Source organism: Hemiscyllium ocellatum, unplaced genomic scaffold, assembly GCF_020745735.1.
Source record: "Hemiscyllium ocellatum isolate sHemOce1 unplaced genomic scaffold, sHemOce1.pat.X.cur. scaffold_442_pat_ctg1, whole genome shotgun sequence".
In the NCBI taxonomy this organism is placed as follows: Eukaryota; Metazoa; Chordata; class Chondrichthyes; order Orectolobiformes; family Hemiscylliidae; genus Hemiscyllium; species Hemiscyllium ocellatum.
In genome coordinates, this window is record NW_026869059.1 from 111701 (window position 1) to 126886 (window position 15186).

The window sequence follows — 15186 nt, forward strand, 5'->3', positions numbered from 1 at the left end:
CAAGCTGCAGATGGATAACTTTCATTGGAACAGGAGGAAGCCATTCAGCCCTTCAACCCTGCACTGCCATTCAATAGATCATGGCTGATTTGTGGCCTAAGTTGCAATGTTCAAAACTCTCCAAACTCATCAGTAAACTCCTCTGAAACAGACAAGATTAATATTCAAAAACAAAACATCTGCAAATGCTGGGAAATCAGGAACTAAAACAGAAATTGCTGGAAAAAGTCAACAGATGGGTCAGGTGACCAGCTGCAGCTGACCATTCTGCCTGTTCTGTAACACTCTCTGGAACAGGTTCTGGTGCGGGGGGAATGAGACTGTCAATAATAACTGAGAAAACAGGAGGATGTGCTCAATCAGAATAAAACCCATTTTGGTCTTGCACTTTTAATCAAAGGCAAACATTGTTCATTATCATTTCAGAAATAAGCTGGTAGGCCAGAAATCAACTCTTCATGTCATTGGGCCTGGGAGACTGTGTTAATTCTGACCTGGTTCAGCCGCCATGTGAATCCTGAATAATGGGGTTGACTCTGAACCATCTCCTGGGCAGTCAGAATGGATGACAAATGCTGCTCCAACAAGTGATGCCATGATCTCACGAACAAACGAAACAAATCCGATCACTATGGTTACTTGTGAACATGCCGGTGTTATTGGAAGAGGATGAATGGGAAGTTTTATGGGATAAAGGGAGAAGAACGGCATTCGGTGAGGTGATCCTTTGGAGAGCTGATCAGCCAATCAGTAACAATTCTGGGAATAATTAATTCTGAGCCCTCTAAGGAAATATCAGAGCAGGGTTTGTAAAGAGGTCAGATTGATTGAGCATCTCGGTGAACACAAGTGAGACACAGGTACAGAGAGGTTTTGGGATGGATTAAATTAAATTTTATACATTTGCACAGTCATCAACATTACAGCAGTGAAAAATGGGAGTGATGGAGAGAGTGGAATTAGAGCAGCAAATAAATCTTCAACATTGATGCAGCTAAAGGGGATGCTGGGTAAAGATACCATAGTTAGTGCTTATTTTATTCTAGACACACCAGCCTAGGAGCACATCCTTCCTGAATCTGTCCTATCGAGCTCTTGAAGATTTTTGTTCATTTGAAGGGTTTCATGTTTAGATACTCCAGAGAAGACAGCTTCAAGCTCCTCAATCTCTCCTGCCAGGGCATGCTGCTGTTAGAATTCAATTCACTGGCATGTTACTGGCTGCTTCATGGACTGGAACTGGCAACTGAGACCGAAAGGCTCCTGTATAAAATACCTTCAATGGTATTGCCAGACATGAGTGGTTTTAGGAAAATGACCTTGACTTACGGGCATTGAGTGTCAGAGCACTTCCTGTTGTGTGGCATCCTGTTTAGATACAATCTATTGATAACTATTAGAACTGACTTGCACTGGCTCTGTCAAAGTGGTCAGAGCATTATGGCTGTCATCGAAGCTGGTAACAAACTTCCCATGGGTTAAAAATTGTAAATGACAGAGTAGGTAGAAGTCTGATGACACTGTTGGAGTATTGATGTTGTTGTTAATCACATTAACTCGGCAGGAGTTAGTTGAATTCATATTGTCTCTTTCTGAATCTCAGGATGTCTCTCTGGGCAAGGAGTCTCCACAAACAGCAATGAACAGGGGTCATCTGTTTTGATTTAAAGCACTGCTGCTTCACAGCACTAGGTACAAGGTTGGAATCCAGCCTTGGTCAACGGCCTGTGTGGAGTTTGCACATTCTCCCCAGAATAGTGTGGGTCCACTCCAGGTGCTCTGGTTTCCTCCAAAGATTTGCGGCTTAGGTGGATCAGTCGTGCTAAATTGTCCACAGTGTCCAGGATTGTGCAGACTCGGTGGATCAGCCATGGGAAATGCAGTGTTACAGGGGTGGAGTGCTCCAGATGGGATGCTCTTTGGATAGTTAGTGGGGTTTGATGGGCCAATGCTCGCCTTCCACACTGTCGGGATTCTAGTCTATGATTGACGATAAAGGCTCCAGAGCCGGGTGCCCTTGAAGAAGGAGCATGTAGTGTACATCAATGCTCTCGATGCCTTCAGATAGAGGTGGGCACCGCAGTGGATACAGTGCTTTATCTCCATTGCTCCCTCCTCTCCCCCAACTCTACTCTGATTTGGTCCCTTCCCACTTTGTCATTTGTAATAGTTTGCTTTGCCTGTAAAGAGCATTGTTTATAAATATTCAATTGGTTACACGGGTGGTTTACTGCTGGTGATTAGATGTTAACCAAAACCCAAATAGCTTAATGATGATGTTGATTGTGGGAAGGTTGCTGGGATCACATTTCTGGCTTGGTGAAGTGGAGAAAAAAAGAACGCTTCACTGCTCACAAAATGAGAACTAAACATCAGTTAAATCACAGAAAAGGTTCAGACAGAGAGGGAATATTTCCCTGGAGATTGAGTAACTGGAAAGTGATGATGTCCGGGAGTAGACAGGATTTGTTTTACAGGGCGTTTGAAATTTTTAAAAACTGTTATATTCAGATAGTTTCATTTCATTTCTTTTAGTTTTATTTATTGTGGAATAAACAGCTACAACATTTTAACACTAAACTCACAAACCTTGTGTTAAAGATAAATGTTGAATAAAATCCATCATACCATCTCTCACTGAAAACTGATGTGGAAGTGCAATCTCCTGGAGAATCCCTGCCCACTCCTTCCTACCCGGGCTCCGTGGCTATATACATACCTGGGATATAGCAGCAGGAGGCGGCCATTCGGCCTTTCAATCCTGCTCCACCATTCAATGGGAAACAGCTGACCATCCAGCTCAGTCTCCTGTTCCTGCTGTGTTCCAATCCCCTTTCATGACTTTACCTCGAAGAACTATATCTAAGTCCTCCTTTGGGTTCACTGCCTTTTGTTCCAGTAACGTTGCTGTGTTACTGTGTGGGTGTAGGAAGGGGTAATGTGATGGCGATGCCTTCTGGAGGATGCACTCAGCGTCCCTCATCATCCTGCACTAACATCAACTGGGTTTCAGCAACTAGAGATAGGAACCATTTCCAGAATATGGGCATCACTGGCTCGGCCAGCATTTATTCCCTATCTCTAGTTACCCTTGAGAAGATGGTAGTGAGCTGCTGTCTTGAATCATTCGCAGTCCATTTGGTGCAGATAGACCGACAATGCTGTGAGCGAGAGTGTTGCAGAATTTTGGCCAAGTTATTCTCTATCTTTGGTTCTTCAAATGCTGGTTAACATAATCAGGATCTGCATATGAGTTTGAGATTTCAGTCTGCAAATCTTCACCGTCTAGCACACTGCATAAAGGAATATGTACAGGTTAGACATTCAGAGCAGACAATTCTAGTTTTTCCCCTTTCTTCCCCCAAAGCTGTAACCCTCCAGCCCACTTACTCTCTCCCACCATTCTGCCTCTGCTGTCCCTAATGTACCCGCCCCCATTCTCATGGAGTTACCGGTAAACAGATCCATACCACCACTTCCTGTCCTCGTTAGACTCTGCACCCTTTCTGGGTTTACTCCATTTCACTTCAGTTACTGCAAGTCAATAATGTTACAGCAGAATAAATCAAAAGGAGACAGAAATAGTGGTAGCAGATCCTGGACAGAAGAGGGTCCTTCAGTCTGGGAGAATGGGTCAGATTCTTCTTTGTTTCCCATTGTTTGTTTCCCAGCGTTATGACAAGTTGGGGATGGAACTTGGGCCCATGTGGGTGTGGTGACACTTTGACCCCCCAACCCGTCAATACTACAAGCTGATACGTTCCTCCTCCAGCCAATCACAATGTCAAATGCTTTTCGCTAATTACCCCAAAGCATATGCTCCAAAATCTGCCCATATTCTGTACATGTGCAGTTCTGGGCTTCCCCTCACACGCGTAGTCCCTGCCTCAGGGATTGTGGGAGTTGTAGTCCCCATGAAGCTACTGGATCCATGCTTCTGGAGAGTGAATGAAAAGTGTGGACTGGAGGGTGTTGTGTATAGGATCCCCATTCAGACATACAGGACATGTGGGCTGTCACTGGATTTTACTGAGACATCTGCTTCCACAACCTGCTTTCTGATGTAAGGAACATAGATTGCGGGGTGGGGAGGTCAATAAGGGGTAGCAGATTTTAAGCAGATGTAGCTGAGTGGTTAGCACTGCTGCCACACAGCATCAGGGACCTGGGTTTGATTTCAGCCAGATGCGACTGTGTGGAGTTTACACGTTCTCACCATGTCTGCGTAGGTTTCCTAGGGTGTGCGAGCTTCCTCCCACATTCCAAAGGTTAGTGGAATTGCCTATGCTAAATTGCCCACAGTGTCCATGTATGTGCTGTCCAGAATACTCTGTTGTGAATATGTATCCTATACTTTAATACAAAGCCAGGTCTTTGACAATGAAACGCAAAGCACCCAGAAAACTTCGCCTCCCCTCGTAATCTGATAGAAGACTTCTGATAAATCTGGTTGAAATTAGAACACAGCTGGAAAGCTGGAAGATTAGATCCAATCCAAAATCCAGTGCTTAAACAAAGGAGACTACAATAGGATGAGGCAGGAGTTGGCTAATGTAAACTGGAAACAAAGACTTTACCGTGGGAAAGTTGATGGACAGTGGGGGAATTTTTCGAAGTGCTCAGCAAAAGTATATATCAGGGAAAAGGAAGGACTGTAGGAAAAGGAGCAATCTGCCATGAGTGGCTCAGGAAATAAGGGAGTCTACCGAATTGAAATAGAAGGCATACAAATTGGCAATAACCAAGGAGATACTAGGAGATTAGAAAAAACTTTAAAGATCAACAGAAAGCTAGATGGGATTGGGGGAGAAAAGTGATGAGTAGTTGTCCCCAGGGCCAGAATAGCAGTTTACACTGCTAGAGGGGAACCTATTGTGTGGGGAACATATGGCCTCTGTAATTGTTCAAGCACTTAACTGTTACCATAGAGGCAATCCTGATCACGTTAAAAATCACAACACACTCCAAAAGCTTGTACTTCCAAATAAACCTGTTGGACTATAACCTAGTGTTGTGTGATTTATAAGTTTGTCCACCCCACCCCAACACCGGCTCCTCCATATCAGAATCCTGATAGACAGCCCCACTGAAACTGAAGTGCCTGTCAGATACTTGAGAGAGCCACAGGGGTGTATGTTTTAAGCACAAAGTGCGAAAATGAACTAGACTTCCTAACTGACGGTTGCCATGGAGATAATACTGAGAGAGAGAGTCTCTATTCAAAGTCCCAAACCACAAAAGGTATAAGAATGGGAGCTTTACATTGGACAGGCGGGGAGTTACCTGATCCTGCCTGGAGGTGTTTTGCATGTACACTATCCAGGTAACTGCCATGTCTCATCAATAAAGACTCAAAGAAGACCTCTCAGAGTTCTGTACCTAGTTATTCCTATCCAGCAGGGTTTAGGAATGTGAGTACACAGCAGTCAGTCTTCACAGTGGAGGATATGAAGAACATGCCAGTAATTGATAAGGAGACTGAGGAAGGTGAGGACCTGGATATAACCATTATCATGAAAGAGTTAGAGCTGGGCAAGCTAATGGAGCTAAATGTACACAAGTCTCATTGCCCTGATGGAATACATCCCAGGATACCAGCAGGGTTAGTGGGAGAAATAGCAGATGCACTTAGAGTCATAGCATCCTGCAGCAGAGACAGGCCCTTTGGCCCAAATTGGCCTATGGCGATCCGGAATGTCCATCCACACTAACCCCATTTCCCTGCACTTAGCTCATCTGCTTCTGGCCCTTTCCTATCCATGTATTTATCCAAATGTCTTTTACCTGTTGTGAGAGTGTACCCCCTCAATCACTTCCACTGGCAGCTCATTCCATATACATACCACCCTCTGTGTAAAACAGTTGCCCCTCAACTTCCCTTTTATTCTTTCCCCTCTAACCTTCAACTGATGCCCTCCAGTCCTTGATTCCCTGGGAAAAAAGACTGAATGCATTCACCTTATCCATGCCCCTCATGGTCTTATACACTTCTAGAACAGTACCCACTCAGTTTCCTCTGCTCTAAACAAAAAACTCCTCGCTTGTCCAACCTCTCCCTATAACTCAGACCCGTGAGCCCTGAGAACATCCTTTTTAAATTGTTCTGCACTTTTTACAGTTTAATAACTGAAACCTACACTGCATTCATCATATTTCCAGTGTTTCCCCACGGCGCTGGAACCGACGTGACAACAATCCATGATCGAGAATGAACTCCTTTACAACAATCCCATTTTCATCGTATTTCCCATGGTGCAGGTATCCTTGTGTCTTTCTGGTTGCATGGTTAATTAAAGACTTGTCCTTCTACAAAGCAAAGCTGTGGCTTAATTGTTCCTGGGAACATGCCATGAATTTTCAGACTTTCAAAAACAAATGAACTCTCTCTCCACAGTCACCACACTAACATGGACTTGGCTGTGTCTCAGTATTTTTTTCCAGTCACACTGAGATTTGAATAATTTGCCCACGGACAGAATAAACACCTTTCCTTACACATGAAAAGGCCAATGAATATTCAGACCGGCACGGATCAAGTAACTATCAGATCTGAACAGGAAATTCAATTTGAATTTCTCATCCACAAATCCGCCCTTTCAGTACCCTACACCTGAGAAAACAACTCACCGCATTAATACAGGATGGATCTTTATAAGATAATTATAGTATTAAATTGTAGTTTCATGTTTCTCAAAGTTTTAACTCTCAGTCTAACAATTTCTTTCTTCTGTGAACTGAAATCCAAACCAATCTCCTCACTCCTTCCCTCCACACCCATTCTCTCACTCTCTCACTCTCTCTCTTTGAATTCAGTTTCCTAGCTCTTGTCTGCGGACTAAGAACCAAATCAATGAGTCTGACTCTGAGTCCACCAGGGTGGGGGGCGGGGGGTGAGGGGGGATGCTGTTGCTGAATCCTCTGAAGACAACCATCCTGCATACACTGCTTCCTGCACACTCTGGCCAAAACCCGTCTTACTAAAATTAACCAAATTAGAACTCAAATTGCAGGTCCATCCTTGTCACTTTCCACAAAAACTCTGAATCTTCACAAAAAAGAGTTCTGATAACTTTCTGCAAAATGCTGCCCCACTGATAGTCTGATCACATGGCAGGGTACCAGGAAACAGGCCATTCCCCTGGGTCCTGCTCCCAGAGGGAGGAAGATGCCAATGACAGATTAATCCCTCACAACCACAGCCTCCTTCCCAGGCACTGTGCATACTCCCACAATTGGCCAGCACTGTGCCCATACACTGGTCTCCCCTCCTACAGCACGTGCTCCCGGTCATACAGGAGCCTGGGTGATTGACAGCAGCTGCTGCCCAATATATCAGAATCCCGACAGTATGGAAACTGGCCCTTCGGCCAAACAAGTCCATACTGACCCTCCAAACAGTAACTTATACAGACCCATTCCCCTCCCCTATATTTACCCCTGACTAATATAACTAATACTATGGACAATTTAGAATGGCCAATTCACCTGTCCTGCCCATCTTTGGATTGGGGGAGGAAACCCGCTCAGACACGGGGAGAATGTACAAACTCCACACAGACAGTTGCCAGAGGCTGGAATCGAAACCGGGTACCTGGTGCTGTGAGACAGCAGTGCTAACCTTCCCGTCTTCTTCTCTATAGACAGGAAGGGGCAGGGCTGGAGAACTGGGGTAATGTGATTGCAAACAATGAATGAATGTGGAGGACACTGGGGGATGGACAGGTCAGTGAGGGACAGGAGCAGTGCAGCAGCAGGAGGGGATCCTGGACAAACTGAGCAATGGGAGAGTCTGACAGGAGAGAAACTACAGGAAGGTTCTGTTTAGAGGCTGAGGCAGGGACAGCTGGGAGACAGTATGGCCTGGTGGCTTGGGCAGGTTTTCTAATCAGCCTCTTCAAAGATGCTGTTCCGCAACTCTGAGCCCGATCCTCCTGGTCCAGAGGTAAGGACACTGCCACCATTTCCTGGTGGGCAAGGGATACGGGGACTGCCTTTCAAAAGGAACTCAACTGTGTTGGTGACATTAACAAGACTCAATATACAGTCACAGACAAAATGCTGGTGTACTTGAACTTCATCCAGAATATTAACACCTATAACTGGGCAACGCAGACCCCGATGTACAGAGTTAAATCCTGGATATTAATAACAGCTTTGTGCATGGGAAATCATGTATTATGAATCTGACTCAGTTTTTTTTGAAGAAGTAACAAAGAGGATTGCTGAGGGCAGAGCATGGACATGATTTACGTGGACCTCAGTAAGGCGTTCGACAAGGTTCCTCATGGGAGACTGGTCAGCAAGGTTAGATCGTATGGAGTACAGAACTGGCCCGAAGGTAGAAGGCAGAGGGTGCTTTTCAGGCTGGAGGCCTGTGATCAGTGGAGTGTCACAAGGATCGGTGCTGGATCCACTACTTTTCGCCATTTACATACATGATTTGGATGTGAACATAAGAGGTATTGTAAATAAGTATGCGGATGACACCAAAATGGGAGGTGTGGTAGACAGGGAAAAAGATTACCTCAGAGTACAAGAGGATCTGGATCAGATGGGTGATGGGCTGAGGAGTTCAGTTTAGAAAAATGCGAACTGCTGCATTTTGGAAAAGCAAACTTTAGCAGGACATACAGTTTATAGTAAGTTCCTGGGGAGTGCTGCTAAACAAAGAGTCCTTGGAGTGCAGGTTCATAGTACCTTAAAGCAGAGAAGCAAGTATGTAGATAAGTGAAGAAGGCAGTTGGTCTACTTGTCTTTATTGGTCAGAGCATTGAGTATAGGGGTTGGGAGGTCAAATTGCGGCTGTACAGGACATTGATTCGGCAACTTTGTAATATTCCATGCAATTCTGGTCTCCTTCCCATCAGATGGATGTTCTCAAACTTGAAAGGGGTCAGAAAAGAAGTCCAGGATGTTGCCAGGGTTGGATAGGCTGTTTCCCCAGACTATCAGAGGCTGAACAGTGACCTCAAAGAGATTTTTAAAATCAGGCCGGGCATGGATAGGGTAAATAGACAAGATATTTTCCTTGCAGAGGGGGGGAATACAGAACTAGTGGAATGGAAGGGGAGGGTAGACAGAGAGGGGGTGGGCAGAGGGTCAGAGAAGGTGGGTGGATCGAGGGGGTTGGGACAGAAATGGGTGGGGACGGATAGGGGGATAGAGAGGGGGGTACAAAAATGGATGGAAAGCGGAGAGAGGAAACAGACGGGGAGGGTACAGAGGGGGCGACCGACGGAGGGGTGAAAGAGACAGGTGTGCAACTGACAGGGGCGACTGACAGAGGGGGCGACAGATGGGGGGACAGACTGACAGATTGTGGGACAAACCAACGGGGGGGTGCGACCGACAAGGTGGGGGGGCGACAAAGGACTGACTGACAGAGAGAGGGGGGCAAACCAGACAGAGTGGGGGGAGATGGGGGAAGATGGAGAGTTAGTTTATAGATCTACAACTCAACCCTGTTCGTGTTTTCTCCTCCTCACCTTAATTCCCTCTGAAGGGCTCAGAACAACTGCATAGTTCCTGGAAAGTGGGATTTCAGGGAGATCAGGTGCTGAACGTGGCATTTGGGACACTGACCTTTAATGGAATGCGCTGGTCAATAAATGGACTCTCGTTTGATTCCACACAGTCTGTGTGGTGTTTGCACATTCTCCCCGTGTGTCTGCGTGGACTTCCTCTGAGTGCTCTTAATTTCCTCCCACAAATCCAAAGCCATGCAGGTTAGGTGGATTAGCTTTGAGTAATGGTAGGTTACAGAGTTAGGGTGGAATGCTGTTCCGATGGTTGGTATGGTCTCATGGGCCGAAAGGCCTGCTTCCACACTGTGGGGATTCTGTCACTGAGTATAGGGGTTAGGAGGTCACGGTGTGGCTGAGTAGGGCATTGGTCAGGCCAGTGTTAGAATACTGCATTCAATTGTAGTCTCCCTGATTTCAGAAAGATGTTACCAGAATACGACTCAACCTCTTAATGGCAAGTTCCTGGGAAGTGTTGACAAACAAACAGACCGTGCAGTGTAGGTTGATAGTTCCTTGAAAGTGTGGTTGAAGGTAGACAGGTCGGTGAAGGTGGTGTGCGGTATGCTAGCTGTTATTGGGCAGTGCATTGAGGATAGGAGTTGGGATCATGTTTCGGTTGTACAGTTTATTGGCTCGGCCACTTTTGGAATCCCCAGACTGCTTTCAATTCCAGTCTCCCTGTTACAGGAAAGATGTTGGAAAACTTGCATGAGTTCAGAAAAGTTTACTAGGATGTTGCCAGTATTGGAACATTTGAACCATAGGGAGAGGCTGAATAGGCTGAGGCTATTTCTCTGCAGCACTGGACACTTTAGGTGGCTTTATCGAACTTTATAAAATTATAAGGAGCAATGATAGGGTGACTAGTCATGGTTTCTTTTTTCCCAGGGTAGGGGAGACCAAACAAATGTGAATCTTTTTCCCAAGGTGGAAATGACAAATTCTAAGGAGAGATGGCAAGTTTAAAGATATGAAAACCGAACCAACTGCAGATGCTGTAAACCAGGAAGAGAAACAGAAGTTTCTGGAAAAGCTCAGCAGGTCTAGCAGCAGGTGTGAAAAGAAATTAGAGTTAACGTTTCTGAGGAAGGGTGACCAGACCCAAACTTTAACTGATTTTTCTTCACAGATGCTGCATGACCTGCTGAGCATTTCAACATCAGTGCAAGTTTAAAGGGAGTGGTTTGGAGTATATACCTGAGAGGAACTTTACGAAGTTTATAAATTGTAGTGAGACCACATCGGGAGTAATGACAGAAGTTTTGGTCCCTTTATTTGAGGAAATACATCATTTCATCAGAGGCATTTCACAGAAACTTGACTGGGATGAACCCTGGTTCGCAGGGATTATCTTTTAAGAAAAGGCTGAAGTAGTTGGGACTCCACTCACTGGATTTGGGAAGAATGAGAGGTGATCTCATTGTAACATGTAGAATTCTTAAGGAATTTGACAGGGTAAATACTGAGAGGATGTTTCCCATCATGAGGGAGTCTGGAAGCAGATTTTGGGTCAGTCACGGAATCACGGATTCTGTTTTAGATTCGTCAAGTTTAAGGCAACACCAACACGGTCAGGGGTTTCAGTAGCAATGGAGCTGGGGTGATGTGGAGACAAGCAACATTTTAGAGATTGGAATTCCTGGTGTTTGTGATTGTGTAGATGTCTGATCAGAAGGTCAACTTGTGGTTACAGATATGACAGCAATATTGTGAAGAGTATGGTTCTATCTCAGATAGTTCCCAGGGAGAGGAAGGGGGTTAGCAGTAAGGGAAAGGAATTTGTAATAGCAACTGAAGGCAATGAGTTTAACCACTACAATGTTTCATTGGGGAAACTGCAGCCAATCGCGTAGTGGGAGCGTGATGAGCAGTTTGATAACTGAGTAATGGAGAGGGATGATGGGGAGGGAGAGCTGGGCATTGTCAGTGTACATGTGAAACCTAACACGGTGCTTTTGGACGATGTCACCTCCTGGCAGTATGTAGGTGAGAAACAGGAGGGACCAAGGAGAGATCCTGAAGGGACACCAAATACAAGGAATTCAGAAAGAAAAGGGAGTGGGAGATGGAGGAGGTGTTTGCAACAACGGTGAGGTCAAATATTAGTTTGTAGCAGAATGGGAGAGAAGGACATAACCAGAAAAGAGAGACAGATAGAACAAGGAACAATATCTGTGACTTAGTGAGGGGGAGTGGTGAGGAGGAGGCGCAGCCTAACACCAAAAACACTATTTCTACATTAGTGACGTCACCCAACTCCACCCTAGTCTCAGCTCATTTACTGAAACACTCGTCCATCCCTGTGTTATCTCCAGACTTCGTTATCAAACACACTCTTTGCCAACCTCCCACATTCAACTTACATGCAATCTCAAGAGTATCTAAAACCCTACTGTCCAAGTGCTCACTTGTACCAAAATTTGTTGATCCATCAACAAGCAACAATTTAAAATTCTCACCCTTGATGTAATTCCTGGCTGTGAACATCCCTGTCTCCCTGCACCACACAACCTGTGAGACCCCGACAACTCATTTTCTTTCAGATTCCCAACGATATGTTTATTCATTGCTTCACCTGTCTGGCTGTTTCTCCTGTTGCCAAGGCAACACTGTCTGGAATTCCCACCCTAACCCTCTCAGACCTGCTTTCCTCCTTTAAGGTATTCCTGAAAACCTGTTTATTTGGCAGTTCTTTTGATCACCTGACCTAATATCCCCATCTGTGGCCTTATGTCAGAAGCTCTCAATAGTATTTCTGTGGAATTATAAACTTTAAAAAAAAACAAACTGTTGTTGATTTGCACATACATTGTCAACTCTTCACTGTCGCTGAGTGAATAATCTATAACAGCTCTTACCCAACCACATTGTGGGAGCACCTTCACCACATGAATTGCAGCTGTACAGGAAGTCAAACATCACCCCTCCCCAGGCAATGGGGCTTTGGCACTGATCACTGGGATCTGTGGAGGGAGAAACAGTTGATATTTCAGGGAGTGTAAAATGCATTATAGGGAGGGAAAATGGTGCAGCATTTGGGATTTTCAAATTGGTGTTTTACAATGTGCACTACGTTCTGTAAAACCTCTCATTCCATACCGTGAAAATTTCCTTCTCTTTCTGGTCAATACGTCTTTCCTTTCCCCTGCCCTGCACCTTCACACATTTCCAATGTCTTGGTCACAACACACTGTGCTGTCCGTGAAGTTTACCACGTGGTTGAGTATTGTCCCGCCCCTCATTCACTCCGATTGGTGAAGCAACAACTAGCACCTCTAGCCCCCGTTCCCCCATTAACATCAATAATCCGAGGCCCATTGTGGGCTGGAGCATGCTCAGTGCTTCCTGCTTTTGCTGCTGTTCATCAGGTATAAGAGAGAGAGGGCTCATCCCTGTTTCTCCTGATGTCAGACAATAACAACAACTACCTGCATTGTATGGAGCCTTTCACATTGACAAATCTCCTAAAATGCTTCACGGATGATGGAAACGTTGATTAAAGAGAACGATTTTTAGATACATCTTTAAGGTGGACAGAGGGGGTTAGGGAGGATATTCCAAAGGTTTGTGTCCTCGGCAGCTCCAATTGTGGAGTGATATAGGTGGGCAACAGCTTACAATGGAGACAGTTGGGGCTAACCATAGGTTAAGAACCCCATGTCGAAGCCCCCTACCCCACACACCAGACCTTGTCCTCACAGCCTGTCATTACACACTACCTATGGTTAGCCACTAACAGTCTCCATTAACAGCTAGTCACCCTCCCCCAGCCACATTGTTATCCACTCCTTTATCCAACCGTTCTTCTCACTCTATCCCCACCTTTACTCCTTATATCCTCCCCCCACACTATCTTCTGCAAATAAACTGACTTTTTTTCCTCAGTAACATCTGTTCTGTGGAAGGGACACCGGATCTTAAACTTTAACTCTGATTTCTCTTCACAGATGCTGCCAGACCTGTTGAGATTTTCCAGACCCTCCTGGTTGTTGTTTCTGTTTTACATCTTCCGCAGTTCTTTTGGTTTTAATTTACCGGGAGTTTGTAATTCAGGTCCACAGCCTCTGTCCCAGTCCCTGCTGTCTCTCCCACCCCCACCCAGTGACACTGCACCTGCACAGCTCATGGACAGGTGTTGTCTTGCTGGCCACACCCCTCATTCACTCCCATTGGCTGCAGGACCACACAGACTCTCCTCCTATTGGTCTGGAGCTGCCATCAATCAGCCGGGCACCATTGTCATGAGAGTGGTTGGCTCCTCCCTCTCTCTGCCTGCCTGGGATGAACTTCATCATTCACAGTGAATAGGGCAGTATCACCCAGCACATGGGCTGGGGGCTATTCAGCCCATTGGGGCTGTACTCTCTCTCTCTCTGGAGATGCTGCAAATCTGTCCCAAGTCCCCTCCCATGAGCCCATAGCCTCCCAAATCTTTCCTTAAAAAGTAAAATTCCAAGTCTGTTTCAGAATACCTGCTGAATCTGTGTCGTTCAGACTGTTCCAGATGCTCAGAACTTACTGAGTAAAATAGCGTTCACATTTTCACCTTGTATTATTTGCCAATTACTTGAAAATAGTTACTAAAAATTGTGACAGTGTTAACAATTCCTCTCTCTCTCTGTAAATTCAAGACCTTGCAACCAAATCTGCACAAGATCGAAATCACTCACTGCTTCACCTTCTCAGCTCCAAGGATAATTATCTGTGCTTCAGCTAGCTCTGCACAAAAGAGAGGAATGCATCTTAAATTATCAACATCAAAGAAACAGACCTTCGGTCCAATTCGTCCGTGCCAACAAGGAATCCTAAACTAATGGATTCCCATTTACCATCTATTGGCCTGTATCCATCAAATCCCTTCCTATTCATGTATCCAATTGGAAGCCTTTTAAATGTTGGGATTTTATCAGCCTCCACTACTTCATCTGGTAGCCCCTCCCATACACACACCACACTCAGCTTGAAAACGTTGCCACACTTTTAAATCTTTGCCCTCTCAACTTAAACCCATGTGCTCTAGTTTTGGACCCACCTAACCTGAGGAAATAGGACCCCAGCTGCTCACCTTATCCACGCCCCTCGTGATTTTATAAATCTCAATGAAGTCACCTCTCAGTCTTTGACTCTCCTGAGAAAATAGCCCCAGCCTATTCAGCCTCTCCCTGTAGCCCAAATCCTCCAATCCTGGCAACGTTTTTGTAAATCTTGTCCAAACCTTTTCAAGTTTCACAACATCCTTCCCAGAACAGGGAAATTCAAACTGAAAACAGAATCCAGAAGTGGCTTAATCAACATCCTGTCCAGCCAAATATGACGTCCCAGTTTCTGTATTCAATGCATTGACCAATAACGAAGAGCGTTAATGGAGTCCCATTTGCCAGCGGTTCACCCTTATCCCTCTAAATCCTCCCTCTTCATGTACCCAATCAGATGCCTGATTCCAGAACAGGGAGATTGGAACTGAAAACAGAATTCCAGAAGGGGCCCTTCATCAGTGCCCTGTCCAGCCACAATATGACAGCACAACAGCTGCATTCAATGCATTGACCAATAACGGGAGCGTACCAAATGCTGCATTCACTCCCCTGCCTACCTGTGACTCTACTTTCAAGGAACTATGAACCTGCACTCCAAGGTCCCTTGTTCAGCAACGCCCCTCAGG

The 15186-nt window shown here is 45.4% G+C and overlaps 1 long non-coding RNA gene across 1 annotated transcript; it reads right to left on the reverse strand.

The window, feature by feature from the left end:
* Positions 1–2515: 2515 nt before the first annotated feature.
* LOC132813705 (uncharacterized) lies at positions 2516–12442 on the reverse strand. The gene is made up of 2 exons (XR_009644139.1): positions 12383–12442; positions 2516–3293 (listed from the first exon to the last, which is right to left on the reverse strand). It is a non-coding gene; the product is annotated as an uncharacterized LOC132813705 (long non-coding RNA).
* Positions 12443–15186: the final 2744 nt, after the last annotated feature.